At 40.1% G+C, this 14,652-nt stretch overlaps 1 protein-coding gene across 2 annotated transcripts in view; it reads left to right on the top strand.

The window, feature by feature from the left end:
* LOC124590873 (run domain Beclin-1-interacting and cysteine-rich domain-containing protein) overlaps positions 1–14,652 on the top strand; it is a 209,883-nt gene that overhangs the window by 168,997 nt on the left and 26,234 nt on the right. The window lies entirely within an intron of this gene.

The following is a 14,652-nucleotide window of genomic DNA, read 5'->3' as shown; positions in this document are numbered from 1 at the left end:
TAGATTACCTAAAACACTTGGCCTTAATACTGACTGCTGACGAATTACGTTCACAACATCAAATATCTGTAAAATTTTGTGGTTGTTAATTGTAATTTATTAGGAAGTTAATGTATGGGATGTACTGGGATAGGTGTGTATACACTTAAAGATCAAGTACATTGGCAAGACCTGAAAAATACACTTAGCAATGCAGTGTAAACAGTAGACATAAAACTTAGTATACAGAAATGTCGATGAGCCAGTTAAAATATAGGTAGTAGCTGGGATTGAACCAAGTACCATTTCGTAGCTGCAATCACAGACTGGAAACGCTGCCATTATACCACAACTAGCTCGTGGTTGTTGAGCTTATTCTTTATGTTTACGTAGTCAATCATTCTTCCACATTTATCAGCTGTTAAATGTTCTTGATCATGTGAAAAATATCATCTTTAATTTATTGATGTTGAATGTTCCTCTGCTCATTCATGTGTATTCAAAGAATGTGTCTGGTGATCTTCATAGTTGTTGATATAAATTATGAAATTCTCCAAGAAGATTCCTCCTTTAGTAAATTTAATGCGTAGCATTCCTTTTTGCTTTATTTTCATACATAAAGCTAATTTTTTAGCCTTACTCTCCAGCTACAGTATTCTACAGTTTAGGGATGATGTTTTATAGAAACAGCTGGTCGGCTCTAAGTAGCCATCTTGTAGCGTGAGATCGTCACTTGCATGCGGGACAACTGAGCTTTTCGCCCGATGCTGCTGCTTGCATATCCAGTCGTCACTCGCTGTTGGTCACTTGTGACGCATACATAGGACACGGCCTAAGAACTTCAGCGTACTGGCCAACAAATTCATCATCACTGCAGATGCATCATGCATAAGCAGACAGTATGGGAGAGACTTTCTGCTGTGAAAGCTGTGGCATCTAACAAAGTGGGGCAGTGCTGATGTTTGGTGGGCCTCAGATAGACGAAGGCTTTTATGGAGCCATCATAAAGTTGCCATTCATCCTTAGTTGTTGTCTAGCGTTATATGTATTTATTTTCTCACCCATGCATTGTCCATTTTTGCCCAATAATCTGAGGAAAACACCCATGTATAAGAAGGGTAGCAGAATTTTATAAAATAACATGCGCTCACAACCACGATGAGTTATCTTGAACAGATTGATGTTCTCAGTCCTAACAAGCATGGATTCCGCAGACAGGTCAAGCAAAACCATACTTGTGCTTTTCTTATATCATGTCTTGAGACCCATGCGTCAGGGCAATCAGTTAGATGCAGTATTTCTTGACTTTCGTAAAGCATTTGACTGAGGAGCAAAAGTATTAACAAAAGTATGAAAATATGGGGTATAAAATGAAATTTTAAATTGTATTGATGGTTTCATGGTGGGGAAGGTGCAGCCTCCCCAGGAAACTGTTTTATGACATTTGCTATTTCAGTTTATATTAATAAACTGGCAGACAGTATTAACAATAAACTGAGGCTCTTTATAAATGATGTGGTTATGTATAATTAAATACTCTCTGAAAGAAAGCTACACAGATATGTAGGCTCGTAGTGATAAGATTTTAAACTTGTGCAAAGGTTGCCAACTAACTTTAAATGTTTATAAATGTAAAAGGGTGCACATCACAAAATGCAAAAATGTTTTAGAATTGGAATGAATGATCACCTAGGCTCAGTTGTAGATAAAGAAGGTGGTAGACTTTGGTTTACTGGTCAGATACTAGCAAAATTAGCGAGTCTGTGAAACAGACTGCTTACAAAACTCATGTGACCCATTCGAGAGTGTATACAAAGAAGGGCAGCTTGAATGATCACACAGGTTTGTTTGATTCCCATCGTACAGAGATAATCAACTGGCACACGCTTCCAGATGGATACCAACTATTATTCAAAAACCTACTTACAAATTTTCAAGAAACAGCATTGAGTGAGTCATCTAGAAAGATGCTACAACCCTCATCACATCTCTTCCTATTAAAGTAGTAAATTATTAATACTTCTCATTATTTCTTAGTGGGCCTACCGTTATTGTTAGGCAAAAACAGGGTTCAAATCATTGGACACACTCTTCAGTGGATTTCTGAAACCTCCCTCTCACAGTGAAGTTGCACTCATAGGTATTCCATATATATATATATATATATATATATATATATATATATATATATATATATATATATATATATATATATATATAAAAACAAAGATGAGGTGACTTACCGAACAAAAGCGCTGGCAGGTCGATAGACACACAAACAAACACAAACACACACACAAAATTCAAGCTTTCGCAACAAACTGTTGCCTCATCAGGAAAGAGGGAAGGAGAGGGGAAGACGAAAGGAAGTGGGTTTTAAGGGAGAGGGTAAGGAGTCATTCCAATCCCGGGAGCGGAAAGACTTACCTTAGGGGGAAAAAAGGACAGGTATACACTCGCACACACGCACATATCCATCCACACATACAGACACAAGCAGCCCATTTGTACTTACTATATGTTGCTGTTAAGTAAATCATTTTTAAATTATTTATCAGATTCATTGTGTTCAAAGTGCAATGCTAGAGCAAAAGTGTATCAAAAATTTCAGTTTGCTTGGCATTTTGATCACTATGTAGAACTGTACTAAAAATAAAGACTCAACATTTATTATGCATCAGAAATGTAACTTTTAAATGCTTTATTAAAATAGTAAACCTAGAATACAATATTTTTTCTTATGAAACATACAACAACATTTTGGTGTACGTTTTTCTTCTTGTAGAAGCACCTCGTAATAGTCCATTCTCAGATGTTACCAATTAAAAAAAAGAGACTTTAGAATGTTATTCATAATAGCATCACATACATTCACACTCATTTCCATTGTGTTACTAAGAAGTTGGAAAAGAGAAAAATGGAAAGAAAAAAACCACAATTTTCAGGACAAAGTAAGGCCTGACATCCTACATATCACTGCCTTATGGTCTGGAAGACAAGATTGGTTTAATTACAGCAAGCACAGATGCATTTAGGCAGTTATTCTTCTCACACTTCATACACTATTGGAACAAGAAGAAACCTTAATGTGGTACAATGGGAAATGCCTCCTGCCAGGGATTTTGTAGAGTACAGGTGTAGATGTAGATAATCAAAATGAAATTGATTAACTATTGAAATCCTGCTGACTCTTGGCAGCAGTCTGTGTGAGACTCTTCCGTAAATAGTTGAGATAGGAGGGCAAAACTACAATGCCTGACAAAAAGAAGCAGCACCCAGAAAACTAACTTGGATGTCACTGTAACACCATCAGTGGGTATATAAATCATTCAAGTTGCAATTCTCTTTGACAGTTAGAATGGCCACCATAGTGCATTAGTTTTATTCATGTTTTAGATTGTTACTAGGCTTGCTAGGGTATATAAGGCCATGAAAGGCATCAGATGTTGAGTGATCAATGTAAAGGACACAAGAGATGCCACATACTTGTGTAAGACAGTATTATCAGCACCTGAAAGAGTTTTATAGGGATCTCATTGTGGGTTTCCATTTAGTTGGCTCACCAAATTGTGTTATATCCAGGTTTGTGGGGAATTTGGATGTGGCATTGGTGGAATTTTGGGTTGCATGGGAAGGTGAGAGTAGCATATTCCTCATCCAGCATACCTGCCCAACACAAGGATGGATTGCCATATTGTGCACTAAGCATATTGTAACACCTTCTACGTCTGCCATCCAACAACAAGTAATGGATTCCCTGCAACATTCTGTGTCACCCTGCACCATTGTTCAGAGACTAGCAGCATCCAGACTAGGGAATAACTGTCCCATATGTAAGCTGCTGTTAATTCCATTACATAGGTGGCTGGGTTCAGCATGGTTTTTGTGTGGTGTGATGGCCGGGAAGTGTGGACTGCTGATGAATGGCATTGCATTGTGTTTAGTGGTTTAGCACTATCCTGGCTGACTTCATCAGCGAGTACGGCAGCAACCTTCAGATGTTTTGAAGAGTGCACTGGTAATAATTCTTGCTTAATGGTGTGGGGAGCCATTGAGTATAACTTCAGGTCTTGGCCAGTTGTGATCAAGGGCACCATGTGTGAGTATGTTGTGGATATTCAGTGTCCTCATGAGTAACCTCTCATCCAACAGTATTGTGGTGTCATTTTTCAACAGGACAATACTCGCCTATGTGTCTGTGAACCGTCTACATGATATTGAAGCACTCCCATGGCCAGAAATATCCACAGATATATACCCAATGGAAGATATGTGGAACCAGCTTGGACATCATCTCTGTTACAGTAGGTGTGGGCCAACTTGCCTCATGAGAGGATACTGCAGCTTTCACACAATCCCCAATCAAATCAGTGCATGCATCCTGGCCAGAACAGGTGTAACATTATACTGATAGACGGGCTCATACTGCGAAGTTCTCTGTAAATTTTACATGATTTTGTAATCACTGAAATAACATCATATACCCTCTCAACCCATGAAGTTTCATTTCATTTCCTCCTCCTTTTATGAGTGCTCTGCCCTCCTCCTCCTCCCCCTCCCCCTGCCCCCCTTCAAGGCAGTATATTTTTGTTCCGGTCACAAAACTATCAGGTACTGTTCTATTTCTCTAGCCTCTATTTCCAGCTATTACTTCCCACTTCTTTTTACCATTCTCCCCTCTCAACCATTCTACTTCCTCCCTAGCACTGTCCATATCAGCATTATGGGCCTTAGTTATCCAACTTATTCAGCCATTTCTGTGTTTCATGCAGATTCTTCAATACCATACAGAAGTGTTACTTACTGCATACTTTTTCACAACAGCTATACACCAACTTACCTTTCAACAGAAGCTCAGATACATCAGGCTCTTGTTTGTTTACAAAGCTCAGACACATCAGGCTTATGTTTGTTTCTTTACAAAGATTATGGAAACCTGCCCTCAATAATAAAGATAAATATTTGTGTACTGTGTGCTACATGTTACAAAATACACATCAGTTATATGACACATTGTGTGTATGTTTATTAGGTAACAGGATGAATAGTATTATAGAATTTTATCATTCCGTGGATCCCAAATATTTTGGCCTTGAATTGTGCATAAACAAAGTGACTTTTATGGAATATTTTTAAATATCATTTGGAATGAACTGCATTTAAGGGAGCAGCCCTCCCATCAATCTAGGGTGTATGGACTGATAACATGTAAATATCAAAGCATATCACAGAAACTGGAACAGAGAATACCAATAATTGGATGGATTTAAAGATGACGACCTTGGCAGTGAAAAAGGTGACACAAATAGCGTTCTGGAACATGAGAATAATGTGGCAAACAGGGAAACAAAGGGAAGTGTTACAAGACATGGAATGATACAGATAAGAAATTGAAGGATTTAGTGAAACAAGAATAACTGGATTTGGAGAAAAAAATAGGAAGGGCATATCCTTCTTTATTTGGAAGAAAGGATAAAAACCATAGTAAAGGAGTGGCGCCAATACTAGACTGGATACAAAGCAGTCTTTGACAGAGTGGCACCTATTTACAGGGAGAATCATAGTTGCTTGCTTTGCAATGAGGGTAAGACCAGTGACCATTGTACAGTGTTACACACCAACAGAAATGTGAGAGGATGAAGAGAAAGACAAGTTTTATAGCAAACTCCAAGAAACATTGCAAAAGTGTCAAAAAAGAGGTATCCTCCTGCTAATGGGTGACTTTAGTGCAAAAATTAGGAATGACAACCGTGGGGTAGAGCAGATTATCGGGCAACATGGATTGGGCACCCAAAATGATAATGAGGAATGTCCCATAGGCTTGTGCAGCACATTTAACCTGATAATTAGAGGTTCCATTTACCCCCATAAACGGTGCCACAAAGTGTCACGAGTTTCATCAGACAGCAGAACAGTGCAGCCAGATAGACCACTTTGTAGTTAGTAGGACCTGGCTAAGATCACACCTAGATGTGAGGAATAAAAGAGGAGCAGATGTCAGTATGGACCACCACCTTATGCTAGCAACAGTTCATCTCAAAATATCTTCACACAAAGAGACATTGTGGGCAGAAGAGGATTAAGTTTAATTTTGGAAAGTCCGAGAGGAGTTCTTGATCCAGCTGAGAAATTGTTTTTAAGTGCTTAGCAGAGGAATTGAAGAGGACGACATTGAGGGTCAGTGGGATGCATTGAAAATGACCTGTGCACAGACTGCTGAACAAATTCTTGGAACAAAGGACCCTGGAAGACAATACTGTATCTGCGGATGTACTTGGGATGCAATACAGCAGAGGAGTATGGGAAAACTCTGGCTAAATTGTGCACTGACAAGATGAGCAAAAGAAGTAATCCAATGAAAACTCTGCATATTAAATAGGATGGTGAAGAGGAGTGTCAGAAAAGATAAGAGAACCTTCATCAATAATCTTGCAGCTAAGGCGGAGGCAGCAGCTAACAGACGCAATAACAAGACCCTATCCAACATTACAAGTAAACTTTCATATAAGAAATTTGGTGGTGATATGCCAATCAAGGACAAGCAAAGAAAACTACTCACAAATCAAGAAGACCAAGTGCAGAGGTGGAAACAACATTTTGAGAACATTGTGTACTGTGAAACTACAGATGACAGTCTAACTCAACTGAATGTGGACAGGGAAGGACTCCCACTTGAAATATCGATTGATATAGAACCACCATCTGAAGAAGAAATCACTAAAGCAGACAAACAAATAAAAAATGGAAAAGCTCCAGGCCTGGACAACATCAATCCAGAGTTACTCAAAGTAGATCCCTCTATAACAGCAGAAATTTTACATCCACTCCTGACAGCCATATGCAGGAATGAAAAAGTACCAAGTGTTTGGAACAGAGGCATACTCATCAAGCTCCCAAAGAAAGGAGACCTATTGGTTTGTGACCTGGAGAGGCATCACCCTGCTGTCAATCCCAAGCAAGATCCACTCACTAATAATCCTAAGTACGATAAAAACATATGTAGACGAGAAAATTCAGGGAAGGTCACCCTTGCATTGACCAGATAAACACCTTGAGTATAATAGCCGAATATTCATATGAATACCAGTCATCACTTTACATGCTGTTTGTAGACTTTGAAAAGGCCTTTGACAATATAATTAGAACAAAAATATGTAACTCACTGCAAACTTTTGGAATTCCCCAAGAAAATAATTGCTCCTGTCAAGTGCACGTATGAAAACTACACGTGCCAGCTTCAACATCAAGGTCTGCTTTCAGACCCAGTAGCAGTGAAAACAGGAGCTAAGCAAGGCTTCATGCTCTCGCCGATAGTATCTAAAATAGTACTGAATCTTGTAATGATGCAAGCAATGGATAGAGTGAGAGGAATAAAATGGAGCAGTGAAACACATTTTGCAGATGACCTTCGCCTTCTATCCCACATCCTCAACAACATGAAAGAGAAAGTAGAAGATCAGAAATCTGCGGCAAAGAATGTCGGTTTGAAAATGAATGCCTAAGAAATGAAATACATGGGGGCAAATGATGACAACACTGCAGAGCTCGAGCTTGGGAGCCAGGTAATTGAAAGGGTGGCTAAGTTTTGCTATCTCGGATTACACCATATGGTGGTCCAATGGAGGACATTAACAGCACATCAACAAAACCAGAGGCACTTTTACAACTCTCTGCTCTATCTGGAGATTGAAGGAAATAACATTGAGGACCAAATTGCAGATATTTGAAAGTAATGTAAAATGTGTGGTGCTTTATGAATGCGAAAAATGAAAAGTGATAAAGCAGCTAATCCATAAGCTGCAGACATTCAACAACAGATATCTGAGGAACATCCTCGGAAAATGGTGGCCAAATGTAGTGTCTAATTAAACACTCTGTGAAAGAACCAGCCAGAAGCCAACTGGGCTGAAAATAAGAAGCAGGAAGTGGAGAGAGTCAGGACATACACTTAAGAGACCAAATGAACATACTACATAGGAAGCTCTTTGTTGGATCCTGCAAGGACGATGGAGACAAGGCAAGCCCATAATGACATGGGGACAATCAGTTGGAGCAGTATGACAACAGCAAGGAATAGGATGGGAAGAAGTGAAAATACTAGCAGAAGGCAAAACAAGACTGCGATCCTTTGTTGCAGCCCTATGCTCCACATAACGAGTTAAAGGAATTAATAATATAATAATAACAAAAACAATAATTTGAAGTGAAACTGTGTGATACTATCTGCAGTATGCAGTGTCCATTTCCCTAATCTTAACTACAGTGGTGTGCAACTCTTAAGGATGAAAGTAACTGCCACATGAGTCATCACTGCCAAGTGACATAGCTCTATGTAAGTACAGTACATAGAAAGAACTGCTATAGCATAATACGGAATGTGACTGAAAGAAATACAAAATGAGTGGAACAGAATGACCCCGTCATTCAAATACGATGTTATACTGAAGTCACCCGTGTTTCATCATGACCTCTTGGACATTGCACAAGACAGGACATGATTCTTAATAGGGTGTGTGAACATCATGATAGCAGTGTGTGCACTGCAGTGTGCTCCCAGGTAAGAATGGTAAGGAGTTTTTGTGGTAGGATGTTCCATTCCTCCTCTAGTACGGTTGGCAACTGCTGGATGGTTATTGGTGCTTATGAGTGTACTGCAATCATCTTCCTAACACATCCCACACTTGAAGTTGGGGGACAGGCCAGTCCATTTGCCGAATCTCTCCTCGTTCCAAGAAATTCTCCTCCACCTGTGCTGTATGGTGCAGTCACACATTGTCATCTGTAAAATAAAGTTGAGGCTGAATGCACCTCTGAACAGATGCACATGGGGAAGGCGTACTGTGTCTCAATAATATTAACTGGTCATTGAATCGTGTTCAAGGATTTGGAGGTCAGTACACCATACAGCAGGATCGTTTTTGTGATCTGTGTGTTACAGGAGGCATAATGTTGCATTGGCATACTGACCTCCAAATCTTTGGACATGGTCCATTCACCAGTCAGTGTCATTGTGACACAGTACTCCTTCTCCATGTGCCCTTTTCAGGGACGCGTTTGGCACTAACCTCATTTTTGTGGATGACAATGCATGACTGCATCAAACAGTGCAGGTGGAGCAGCTCTTGGAGCAAAAGGCTATTCAGCGGATAGACTGGCCTGTCCATTCCCCAAATTTATTTCACATTGAGCACTTGTAGGCTGCACTGGAAAGACATATTGCAGCATGCCCATATGCACCAATGACCATCCATCAGTTGTCAACTGCTCTGGTGGCGAAATAAAACACTCTCACAAGAACTCGTTACCAATTTTATGACCAGCGTGGGAGCACCTTGCAGTGCAAGCATTGCCACCTGTGGTGATCACACAACCGATAAAGAAACATCTTGAGTAATGTCCAGGGGACCATCATGAATCATAGCAACTTCAGTGTAATTATTGTCTTTGAATAAAAGCGTCATTTCTGTTTGTCTCATTGCATCTTTCTTTCAGTTATCTTCTGTACTATACTGCAGCAGTTCTTTCTACGTTTGGTCCAAGTTTCATCAACCTGTGTTACTTGGCAATGGAACATGCAGAAGTTACTTTCATGCTTAAGTTTTGCACACCAGTTATTTTGTTTCCCTCACTGCTCGAAGGTATTCATTATACCTCTCCTCCCTCATCCTCTCCCTTCACCCTACTCTCTCTCTACATCTGCATCAATACTCTGTAGATTACTGTGAAGTGCATGGCAGAGGGTACTGTCCTTTGTACCATGTATTAAGGTTTCGTCTTGTTTAGTTTGTATATGGAATGCATGAATAATGATTACTTAAATGCTTCTGTGCATGTTGTAATTATTCTAGTCCAGTCATTAGTCCATACAGGAGTGAGTATGCGTGGGGTGTAATATACATTGATCAGCCAGAACATTATGATCACCGATGTAATATCCAAGTGAAAGCAGCGTCGGTGGTGAGGAATGACTGCCAGGCACACACACACACACTGCATGTGATACTACGTAGTAAGTGTTCAGTCCACGTTTAATGGGAAGGTGCACAATCTATCTGAGTTTGACTGAGGGCAGACTGTGATGACCCAGGGCCTTGGCATAAGCATTTTGGGAACTACACTACTCTAGCGTGTTCAAGGCATGTTGTGGTGATTGTCGTCAACATGTGGCAAAACCAAGATGAAACCATGTCCAGACATGGGGTTGGATGGCAACCCCTCATTACAGATGCCAGACGTCGTAGGCTGGGCAGACCGGTGAAAAGGGACTTGTGGCAAACTGTGATGAAACTAACATTAGACTTTATTGCTGGGCAGAGTGCAAGTGTGTCTGAACACACAGTGCACCAAAGACTTGTAATGATAGGCCTCCACAGCTGATGACACAGGCATGTGTCAATGTTAACACGACAACAGAAAAGGGCATGTGACCGTCGGCACTGTATGTTAGTGCAGTGGCAGAACACTGCATGAACTGATGAATCCCAATATCTTCTTCATCATGCTGATGGGAGGATGCGAATCCAGGGAAACAGTTCCCTGAACCCCCGGAACTGCAGGGAGGATGCGAATCCAGGGAAACAGTTCCCTAAACCCCCGGAACTGCAGGACGGAGACAAGCTGGTGGCAGCTCCATATGATCTCATGAACATTCATGTGGGTAACCATGTGTCCATTGGAGCTAATGTAAGGCACCCTAATGGCCAAACAGTTTTGTACATTGGTTGCAAGCCATGCACTGCCCTTCGTGACAGTCATGTTTTCCAAAGGCAGTGGCATTTTTCAGTAAGATGATGTGCCATGTGACAAGGCTAGGAGTGTGATGGAGTGGTTCAAGGAATACAGTGGTGAGTTCCAGTTGATGAGCTACCCTCCCAACTCACCAGATATGAACCCGATCGAACCCATCTGGGATGTGTTGAACGTGGAATCAGAGTTCATCCCCCCCCCCCATGTGTCGCCAGTGTTATCCATGCCAAAGGAGGATGTACCAACTATTAGGCCGGTGACCTTAATGTTCTGGCTGATCACTGTATTTTCAGACCCCTCACTTAATGCTGTTTCTTGAAAATTTTTAGTAGGTTATCAAAGGATAATGGGCATTTGTTTAAAGCATCTGCCATTGAGCATCTCATGATGCACTCCTGTGGATCAAACTAACTTTGTAATTATTCAATACAGGGTATCCCTGGAGGAGTGGTCAATGTTCAAGGATATGAGAGAAACACTCAATTGAAGCAAAAAGCTTCATATGGACATGTGCCCTATTCTGAAGGATTTGGAGATAGAACATATTTAAGGTACATTTGTTTTTGGGCTGCTGACACGCACATATGTGTCTTACCCACCCAATCTCTATGTTTTATTTTAGCTCAACCTACCTCGTTGCTGTGAAACATAACGAAATATACTGGACCTAATGGCAATGAATAGACCTGACCTCTTACGTTTAAGGCTTCTGCAATGGCAGCACTCCTACTATTGTTGAAGAATACCAAAATGTCAAGCTCCTGGTGGTAGAGTGTTTATAAGAGTTTCAGCACATTGCGTGAAACAGGTATTCTCCTAAGTTTCCATTTTTTTCTAAACATGTAATTCATCAACCTGTGCAGGAACAGAAACATGTTGTTGAAAGGGTGCAGCGTGGTCCTACTACCAGCACGCAGCTACTTTCTGCTCTTATCAGTGTTCCAGATATGCATTAAAAACACATATTTTTCAGATGATACTTTGTAAATTGCAAATTGTAATGTTTACATACTATAATAGAGGGAAATATTCCACGCGGGAAAAATATATTTAAAAACAAAGATGATGTGACTTACCATACGAAAGCGCTGGCAGGTTGATAGAAACACAAACAGACACATACATACACACAAAATTCAATCTTTCGCAACAAATTGTTGCCTCATCAGGAAAGAGGGAAGGAGAGGGAAAGACGAAAGGAAGTGGGTTTTAAGGGAGAGGGTAAGGAGTCATTCCAATCCCGGGAGCGGAAAGACTTACCTTAGGGGGATAAAAGGACGGGTATACACTCGCGCACACACACACACATATCCATCCACACATATGCAAACACAAGCAGACATGTTTACATATTATTGTACATGAGGACACACGTAAACCTGACAATGTATTGGTTAGTACAGAAAATAAGTAACGATGTACAGTAAATGTGTTTTGTCTTGGAAACCATTCAGAAGAGGGCATAAGCCAATCAGCAGAAAACTGCTCCTATCGGAGCACAAAATATGTGAATAAGTTTCTGTTTATTTAAAAAACTCTGATTGAAAATTTTCCCAAACATTTTGGCATGCAAACACATCACACTTTTTTTAACACGCAACTCACTTCCAACTCCCACAAGCTCCCCTAGCTGCAAGTCACTCGTACCCATTAGTCAGTCACTCTAAGTCACTCGTACCCTCCCACTCCCTGTTGCCCTTTCTCACTCACTCAGTTACCCCAACTAATTATTGTCATTATCTCTTTGTGTCTCTCTTTCACTGTCTCCAGTGTCACAGTTACAGTCCCCCTCATTTTGTCCTACTACCACAGTCTCCTCTCACTGTCACTGTTTCCCTCTTGCTCCCTCTCACCGCTAATATCTCATTCCTTTCTTCCTTCCTCCTGCTGCTGCCTCTTCTCACTGTCACTCTCTCTCTCTCTCTCTCTCTCTCTCTCTCTCTCTCTCTCTTCCTTGTTGTCATTGTCGTATGTTCTGTCTCATTATCACTGGCTGTCACCCACTTCCAGATTCTCTTTCTCTTTATTCCTCCTCCCCAAGCCCCTCCCACAGCACTGTTTCCTTCACTCTTTTCTTAGCACTGTTCTGTCACTGTGAACTATACATAATTGATTGATCACTATTCATACAGTGTGACAGGTGTTTACATACAGGTGTTAAAATAATTAAAATATAAAACTAAATTAAAAGTCCAATAGTTAACAGTAGCTGTATTTATTGAAACTGATCAGACACAAGCAATTTTGCAACTTTTATGTCGGGTCTTCTGTTGTTCATAATGCTATGTGATATGATGTATAGGTAACTATTACAGAATGCCACAGAGTAACAGCTGGTGTGGCTAGACAAAGTTCTCAGCTTTCTTCAATTGGTGAAACCACCATCACTGATAAATGTCCAATCTGTGTTAATATTACAATGAGAACTGTCTTCACTTGACCAATTAAAATATGTTCCTGTGGGGCCTATGTGGAGCAATGGGTAGGCAGCTCATACCCCACTTTTCAGTCAGTGTTTTAAATGAACCAGAACATATTCGCAGTTTTGTGCTCTGATAGAAGCATTTTTCTACTGGTTCCCTTCTTTTCCCTGCTGCAGCAGGCATGTAAACCATATGAAAAGAACTTCAAGGGTCAGTAAGATTTTTGGTAGTTTCCTTATTTGAAACTGAAATAGTTCAGAACTAATTTTACACTCCAGTCTGGTTTTTAAATGCAAAAAATGTTTGCATATGCTTCAGTACTAAAACACTAGGTTACCAGATGATAATGTAGGCACTTAACTGCATATTTCTCTGTGCTATATCACTTTATAAACTATGTTTTCACCTCACACCAGATGTTATGTGCATATTTTATGTGTACTAGTAGGGTCATTTGCATCTCATAAATGAGCAAATGTATGGAGAAAACCTTCAAGGTAGTTTGAGATCGAGATCTTAGAAATACGTCCTAAAAATTACAATCATTTGCTGTGTGTAACTGTCTCTGAATCCGCAGCTGGGTTGTGGTACCCTTAAACCTGTTTCAGGGGTGTTTATTGATAATGGATGAAGATTTTTAAAATGAGGAGATGGCTGTGCTAGATAAATGACTAGAGAATATACCATTAAAATTTGAGTTATTTGCTGCAGTTATTTATTATTTATATTTCACCTCATACTGGATTTTACATGTAAAAGTAGAGTAACTTTGAACCTCTCTATCTTGGAAACACACAGAGATCTCAGGATAATTTTCAAGGTTGTTATAGATCAGGATCTTAGAATTCTATCAAAAAATGTTAGCTGTTTTTTGTGCATAGTTGTCTCGGAATCCTCGGCTGTGTTTTGGCCCGCTGCTGACTGTGAAAGTATAGTGAAGAAGAAAACCTTTTTTGTGGTTTGTTGAGGAACTGCCCATGAACTAATGATGCCTCCATAAGCCCCTTAAGACCCACCATACCTCACATCAAATGCAAAAAGAATCAGATGAATTGCTCCATTTGCCTGTGCAGGAGAAAGGATGTAGCATTCATACTTTTGATCCTGCACTGTAGGATAGTGACACTAAGACAATCTTTCTGTTGGACAGCAGTGGCTCATCTTTCTTGTAGCAAAGCCCACATCATATACTCTTCACACATTTTGAGAATATGTTCTTTACAAAGGTGCATTCTGATTTCTTTTCTTTTCTGTAAAAGTATCATTTTTCCCAAGAATCTGCTCATGGAAATGCAAATTCATTGTCAACAATCAGTTCAGTTTATTGGCCACAAAAATACAATCACATATCAGGCACGTCGTGCAAGTAATCTCAACTTTATTTACTACTCATCAACCATCCTGCTGGTACAAATTTATATATGACAGAATGTGTTTTTAATCTCAAAGAGTTTTCTGTGTTATCTTTTGCAAGGTTAAGAGAGTGGACTCACATTCAGCCATG

This window comes from Schistocerca americana, chromosome 2 (assembly GCF_021461395.2).
Source record: "Schistocerca americana isolate TAMUIC-IGC-003095 chromosome 2, iqSchAmer2.1, whole genome shotgun sequence".
Classification (NCBI taxonomy): domain Eukaryota; kingdom Metazoa; phylum Arthropoda; class Insecta; order Orthoptera; family Acrididae; genus Schistocerca; species Schistocerca americana.
The sequence above is the reverse complement of the archived record's forward strand: the minus strand, read 5'-3'. Positions and strand labels throughout refer to the sequence as shown.